Source organism: Acromyrmex echinatior, chromosome 19 (assembly GCF_024713525.1).
Source record: "Acromyrmex echinatior isolate Ae372 chromosome 19, ASM2471352v2, whole genome shotgun sequence".
NCBI classification, from domain to species: Eukaryota; Metazoa; Arthropoda; class Insecta; order Hymenoptera; family Formicidae; genus Acromyrmex; species Acromyrmex echinatior.
In genome coordinates, this window is record NC_141870.1 from 6,715,623 (window position 1) to 6,723,897 (window position 8,275).

The 8,275-nt window shown below is 33.2% G+C and overlaps 1 pseudogene; it reads left to right on the plus strand.

Moving 5' to 3' along the window:
• Window positions 1–1,404: 1,404 nt before the first annotated feature.
• LOC147906681 (uncharacterized) lies at window positions 1,405–2,941 on the plus strand (annotated as a pseudogene).
• The last annotated feature ends 5,334 nt before the right edge of the window (window positions 2,942–8,275 follow it).

Sequence of the window (8,275 nt, forward strand, 5' to 3'; positions counted from 1 at the left end):
ACGCAAATGACTTGTACCCTCACAAGCATTGTGACAACTAATTGCGCAGTAAATATAATTATTATAATATTTTTACAGTTTATTGCATTTTAATTAATTTATTTTCACGTTATGTTATGATAATATCGCTTGGTAATTAATTAGGTCATTAATTGTTTTAATGTTATTAATTCCGTTTACGTTCTCGATAATGATAATAATAAAAAGAATAGCACTGAGATATAATAGAATGCAATTTTACGGATAACACTATATTCTGGCTTATCATCCGTCATTCAGCTGATTTCACAAATTGTATTTAACCGCATTTAGAATATCTAATGCGTTGTTCCATCCACTGTCGAATTAGCCATATGTCGATGTCTATGCGGTTCAGTCATACGCTTCCCAAATCACTTTACGTCTTTTATCCTTTCAAACGCCGTGAGGAGTGCGGATGAACGTACGGAGAATCGGCGCATCCATAACTAGGTCATGCCGCATAATGTTGGTGGGTCAGGATCAGGTCTAACAAATATCAAAACACGTCCTTATTTAGTTAACCATTGACTATAGAAAAGTTGTTCGTACTGCTAATACGTATATACAGGAGGTTAAGAATTACTATCCGTTCCTTTTAACTCCACTTAATTTAGAAATAACTTAAAGCGTTTTTATATTTTAACGACGAAAAAATGAATAATTGCATATTAAGGGATACCGCGCCAATGACGTATGTTGTCAAAATCATGTTTCTGAATAATTTTACCTTAACAACTAGATGCGATGATGGTTTTTTATATAATAGTTTTTAATATTTAGACTTAAAATTAAAAAAATGGTGTCTCTTTTCTACTATATGAAAAAATATTTTCTGCTTTAAAATATATTTTATGACTTTTTACACAAAGAAACCCCCTCCCCCCCACCCCCTACTTCGCTTCAAGGACGCTATTTTTCAAACTTTTTTTGTTAATAACTTTTTAATGACTGCCACCTAAAACCTATTGGAGATCACTCAGAGTCATGACCTTGACAATATATCAAGGTCAAGATCAATGGCACAGTGTCCCTTAATTAGGATCTTAAGTCGTGACGTCATACGTCCAACATGGTTGCCTCAATAAGGATAACACTGACAGGTTAATCTGAACGAATTCGGACATGCGGCGTTAATAATCTTGAAAAAAAGGATTGCGTACTGCAATAGATATTTATTAGTAGAGAACTTTCAAATGTGTTTTGTGTGTATCGTTTTCAAGCTAATTGTTATTGTGGTTCTACCGTTTTGCTTAAATAACCCTTCAAAAAATAATATCAATTTGATTAGCTGGTGATTGTTGTTGACAAAAAGTTGCATATTTGAGGAAATAAAACTCTTTCATCGGAAGCTCGATCTCGCAGTTGATATTTTATATTTGTAAAATGAATGAGTTAGGAGCGAGATTTTCGCCGAAAGCAACGAAAAGTAAAACGTATTCCAGCGTATATGGTTGCAATAGCTTTGCTTTAAATGATCCAACTGTTCGCTTCCACTATTTTCCTAAACCAGGACAAACAATTACAATAGAAAATGCATTTAGCAATTTGGAAAAAAAGAGATATTCGAAAAGAATGGTAAAGGATGTTAAAAATGAAAACAGTTGCGAAGTTGGTTATTGTATGCATTTTAAAGAAAGCGATTACAGGTTTCCTGGTAAGTAGATATAATTTGAAAAAAATTGTCACTATTAAATAAAAATATGATGTTATCTAATCTGCTATTTATGATAAAGTAATAATAAATGCATTTTATTGACGTACAACTCAAAAACGAATTCTAAAATCAGAGGCTATGCTATCATATATAACCTTCTTACGGTTAAAAGCACTAATTTAAAGCAGAAATTGATAATAAATGAAGAAAGACAAAAAAGAGGATACAGAAGAGGATGAAAAAGAAAAAAACTGGAAGGTTAAAAAGAAAATAAAATAGTGGAGAACCTCATTGCAAAGAAATACCAAGATTATCATGAACAAATGGGAATTATGTAGAAAAGCAAAAAATACTTCTGTGATGTTGCTCCAAATAGATTGTCTAACAGAAACATTGTGTTATTTTATATGAACGGAGAAAAATTTGAGTACAATGTGCAGTATTGAAAGTTTTTTTATTATTAGAATTATTGTTGAAATTTTGAACAAAGCATATCCACATTTTTGCTCAACGATTATCGTACTAAAGTTATATTAACTTTTTTTAAATTGAAGATGAATTTATCTTATGCAGTTTTATCTGTCTTATTCAAAGGCATATCCACTGTACAAATACAACATATATTTTTGCATATATTAACAGTTTTAAGTAGTGTTTTTACATATGTTATGCATTTTCCTTCTAAAGAAGAAATTCAGAAAAACATTCCAATTTGCTTTGTAGATTTCCTTGATGTTAAAATAATTTTAAATTGCACTGCAAAAATTCCAATTCAGAAAAAGAAAAATATTTGTTGTCAAATAATAACATATTCAAATTATAAATCGACATATACAGTAAAATTTATGACAGAAGTAACTCCAGCTGGTCTGATTAGTTTTATTAGTCGTGCTTATGATGATAAAGCATCTGATAAAGTGATTTTTGAACAAAGTAATCTTATTAATCTTTCACAAAGAGACGATATTATAATAGACAAAGGCTTCCTTATAGATAATATAAAGAATATTGTTTACAAAATGGTATAAAACTAATCAGACCAGCATTTTTGAGGAACAAAAAACAATTTTCAAAGAAAGAGGCTCTTTTAAACGCTAAAATAGCGAAAACTCGTATACACATAGAAAGAACAAATCAAAGATTAAGATATTGAGTGATAAAATGTCTCAAAGTCTTATTTCTAAAATTGAACAAATATTTTTAATTATTTTAGCGATAGTAAATCTAAGTTCTCCAATCTTTAAAGATGACTTATTTGTATCTTAATTTGTTATTTATGTATGCGATATTAAGATAATTATTAATATATTTAATCACTAATGTTATATGTATATAGGTTTTATAATAAAAGAACTATTTTACATTCTAAGGATATTTGGTATTTAATTAAATGTTATGTCCAACAGATGCCACGATTCTTTTCTTCGGCTCCACGTCGCGACTATGGTTGGCGTTTGCGAGACTCGAGCGGAGCCTTCTGATAACGGTCTGACAGAATTGAAAAGAGCGATCGGACAGGCTCCGCGAAAACTCGTAAATGCCAATCAATCCGGAAGGAATAACAACCTTAATGCAGATCCGAAAAGAGACAAGATTGCAAAAGACATTATAAATGCACCGAAATCACGCAATAGTAAAAATCTAGGCTTTATCATCCGAGACTGACTAACAATTTTATCTTAGAAAAACAGGCGCCACGTCGCGCCTAAAAAATCATAAAACGCATGGAATAACTTCCCACGGGAGTGTTATCTAAGATCAGATTCGCGACTGATAATGGTAGCCCTGCACGCAAACCTAGTTGTGCACGGTAACCATTTGTTTACCTAGCCGTATTTTCCACGAGAATAACAGAATTCGTTATCCATCTGGAGCAATCTTGGCTCTTTAAGGAAAACCGTAAATCACTTCTTTTCTTCTCGAAACTACTCTAACGATGTACTCTAGATTAACAACGATAGGACGCTATAAAAATCGTAAATCTCGCGTGACATTGCAAGTAACTTTTGCATTCTAGACAAAGGGCATAACGCCTTTTTTTCGGGATATAAATAGAGGTCCCGTGAAAGCACAGAGCGTCAGTACGAAATTTCAAACCACTCGGTCCACGTCAGTGAAGTTCGCGATCAGTTACCATTGTCACGGGCAATGCGGAAATTATTGAATATTTCGCTAATCACACCAGTTCGCGATTCCATCCGAGTGCGAACTTGTGAGCAAATCGCAACTGGAATTACCAGCTATACGCCATTGCGACTGCCCCCCGGACGCTCTCCGCGGACGACGGACATCTTTGGCTACTCGCCTAGAACCTATTCGATATTGGGCCAGCTAATAGTAAGTCGTATTTATTTCCAGTCCACCTCTGCGTTTGTTCACATGGAAAAACTCATTGTACTTAAATACATTTTCACACGTTTCCAACGAATACGTCAATTTTAATTCTTCGGTTCATAGTGCGTACCATCAAGACGAACCCCCTACATCCGGAGGAGTAGGCGGATCCGTTCCGCAGGGCCACCCACAATGGCGCCGCCACAACAGACTGGCGAACAATTCGTCGAGATCTCCTTCACCAACATAACCATTAGATCTCATCTCTCCTCCTATTAATCCTGCTATTCAGGAAATCCTCGGTTATTTCCTCCTCCTCTCGAGGAACGATTCCCTCCCCCTTCTTTTCACTCCCTCCTCTTTTGAATCAGCTCCCGCCTCTCCCGTTTCAATCGAATCCCGAGCCGATCGACTGGAATCGGATATTCCGGTTATTTTCGTCCCCCTTCAACGAAAGGGACAGATTAGTCACAGTATACATCCACGGAAACCCTACACCTTTCATCATTCTCTACAAGCACCTCATCCTGATGTGCTCCTACAACACTTTCCTCGCCTCCCATGCCCGTTAACCCTTTCCTCTCCACACACACTCACACTCCCACAACTCAATCATTTTACCATAAACAAATCGATTGTAACTAAATTAATATGTTTTTTTATATATATATAAATATGTATGTTCTGTATAAATCTATAATATTTTCTTTAAATAAATGTAAGTTTAGATTGTAAATGAAGATTGCCAGCTTCCATTTATTTGTTAAATCATCACTCGCATTCCTTTCCCTCTAATACCTGAGATCGCACGAGGTCCAATCCCGGGTCAAAAGGATTAAGTTCCTTGACTCAAAAGTAGGACCGTTCGCACTGTCCAGCGGAACAGCCTCCTTTCGGACCCATATTGCGGGACTACAGAAGTGCGTACGACTCACAGGTGTTCGCCTCCGCGCGTATATCTGTGAGATTGAGTCTAACCGTCCTTCCATACCCTCTTCATTCTCCCTCATTGGCTTCTTGACCAAATTTCCAAGGGTTTGGACGTAACATAAATATAACATACATAAGTTTATGAATATATTAAATTTATATTTTAAAACATATTATATAATATATAATAATATATAATATATTATATAATATATAATAATTAACTTTTCTCACAAATATAACATAACATATTATTAAAATAAGTAATCTTTAGAGTTGAAAGTAACTATTTAGCATATTTTACATCCAAAACTATTGGCAGAACAATCATGCTTTGATCGTAAGAGGAATATAAAATAAAATCTGTTTGTTTCAAATTTAATATAGTCATTCCAAATTGTATTTGAATATAATAAGCATGTTTAGTTTTTAAGGATATATTATTTGATAAATCTACTGTAATATATTTTTCTTGTCGTATTATATCATAAATATTTGAGGTTTTTTTTGCATAAAGGCACTTTATCTCTAATAACTTTACAGATTTGTTCTTCGAAAACAATATCCTCAAGCGAGTAACCGATCCAAGGATTTTCGATAGAGATTATCAATCCACATTCGATTATAGTAGACTTTGTCATTTCTCTATATTTTTGTCGAGCAAATAGTTCATTTTCTAGCTCGTGTCTCACATATTTATTTGTAAATTCTTCAGAATAGAAAAACTTTAATGATTTTATTGCCAATCTGGATTTTTATTTTTTTGAATAAGTTAGCAATTGATAGCATCTTGATCCTGTGATTCTAAATTGACGTTCTTTTTTTCACAAAACAAGGGAACATTTAGTTACTATGCATAATTGAACTATATCCTTTGAAAAGTTATTTAGTCGAGCGATACAACATTCTTTCGGTGATAAAGACATGTTAGATAATTCTAACTTAGATAATTCTAATTTGTGCTGATAGTAAATTGTTCACAATAGCATTTATTTCAGGTAAGATATCCGACAAAGAAATATTTGTTTGCTTCAAGATCTTTCCTTTAGGACTGTCTTCCACACTTAATTATTAAAAAAACTAATTTAACAAATAAAAAATAAAATGCATAAAATTTATTGGTAAAATATAGTACAAAAATTTAAAAAATACACACATTTTATGAAGTTATCAACTATAAGAAATAAGATACATAAGTTTTCCTATTAAGTATATAGAATCATAAATTGAAAATACTAAAATATTGGGTATGGGAAAAAGTTCGTGGCGATTTTTTAGTAAAATTCAAATGTTTTTCTTAGAGTATTAAAGTCAATTTATTTAAATATGCTCCATTATTTTCAATAATATTTGGCCATTCTTGGGGCATAGCCATAATCCCATCGCGATAGAACTTCGGTAGTTTCTGGTCGAAAAACTGCTTCAAGTGATTTTCGTAGGCTTCTTTTGAAGCCAGCTTTGCATCATTAAGAAAGTTCTGCAGAGACCTAAACAAATGATAGTCTGAGGGTGCTATGTCAGGACTATACTGTGGATGCATTAAGACTTCTCAGCCAAGCTCTAGCAATTTTTGCCGAGTTATCAAAGATGTGCGTGGTCGAGCACATGTGATGGAAGACGACAACCCTCCTATTAATTCTGGCCGCTCCCTCTCAATTGCTTGTTGTAATCTCTCCAGTTGTTCACAGTAGAGTTCGGAATTAATTGTTTGATTAGGCGATAACAACTCATAGTCAACGATTTCCTTCCAATCCCACCACACACACAACATCACCTTCTTCGTCGTCAATTCAGATTTTGCGATTGCTTGTGCCTTCTTTCCTTTCTTTATCCACGATCTTTTGCGAGTTCGATTGTCGTACGTGATCCATTTTTCACCACCAGTTATCATTCTCTTCAGAAATGACTCAATTTTATTCCGTTTCAGTAACGTATCGCAAATGTTAAATCGATCCATCATGTTCTCACACTCAACTCGTGAGGAATGCCTAGTTCCCCACAATCTCCACAGTGCTCACATGCTTATCACGCTCGACTTTTTCCATGATTTCATTGGATTTTTCAGTGATTGGTCGACCGGAGCGAAATTCATCTTTTACATCGAAATTTCCAGTACGAAAACGAGCGTACCATTTCCATGCTGCTGATTTTGATAGAGTATCTTTACCATAAATTTTTTTCACAAGCCTATGCAGCATTCTTGCCTTTATCGTAGTAATACTGCAAAATGTAGCGAATTTTTTCCTTATTTATTTCTATTTTCAAAATAAAATAACTTTTCCACTTCACCGATTTCAATCTTTTTCGGCTCAAAACAAAGGTTGAAATGTCTTTTTAAACGTACATCTAGTGTTGTCGATGCGATTAGTAGTTACTGAGTGCTGAGCATCTAGTGGGAAAAACGCCACGAACTTTTTCCCACACCCAATATAAGAGAGACGGCGCACAGTCACATCTGAGATAATTAAAATTTAAAAATTAAGAATATATATTCATAACATCTAACTTTGACATGTCGTATATTAATAGTAATTTAGATGGTCTGATCTTATTTCTTATTTTTTAAAAAAGATTTAATTATTTATAATCAATCATTAGTTATATCCCAAAAAGATATCTTACAAATGCGTCACATATGACAATGGAATGGTGGATAATTTCGATTTAATAAATGAGCTTTTCTTACTCGCTTTCGATTTTTCAATGTTAAAACATTTATGTTCTGCCAGTGGAACTATCTTATAAATGTGCAATGCCGCCGTATGGGAAAAATTCCACACGCATTTTTTATCAGTATCAAGATATTTGATCTAATTTTTCGATGTCTCTCCTGAAGTAAAAAAATACTTTGTTTATAAACATAAATGCCAGACTATATATTTAAAAAATAAATAAATGCAAAAGAAACAACATTAAAATTTGTATACATTTGATTATTTAAGCTTAATAAATTATATACATAATATTATGTTCATAATATACATAATACTTAATATATATAATTAATATATATAATTAATTAATTAGTAATATACATATATGTATATTGCTTACCAATTGCAAAACAATAACATACCAACTATGTATTTGCACTTGGCATTTAAACCAGCTTTACGTATACGGCTGAATTTATCATTCCGTTTGCATTTATATTGATTTTTACTTGATGGGGTGGATCTCTTATGTTAGAGATTTGTAAGCAGAAACCAAGCAAATTATAGATGTCTTCGGTTTGTTCTGCTATGCTACATGCCAATAAATGACTATAGTTCAACAAATTTTCACCTTCGCATAAAGTTACGCGTCGAAAGTGAACATTCCGCGAAGTCACAAATA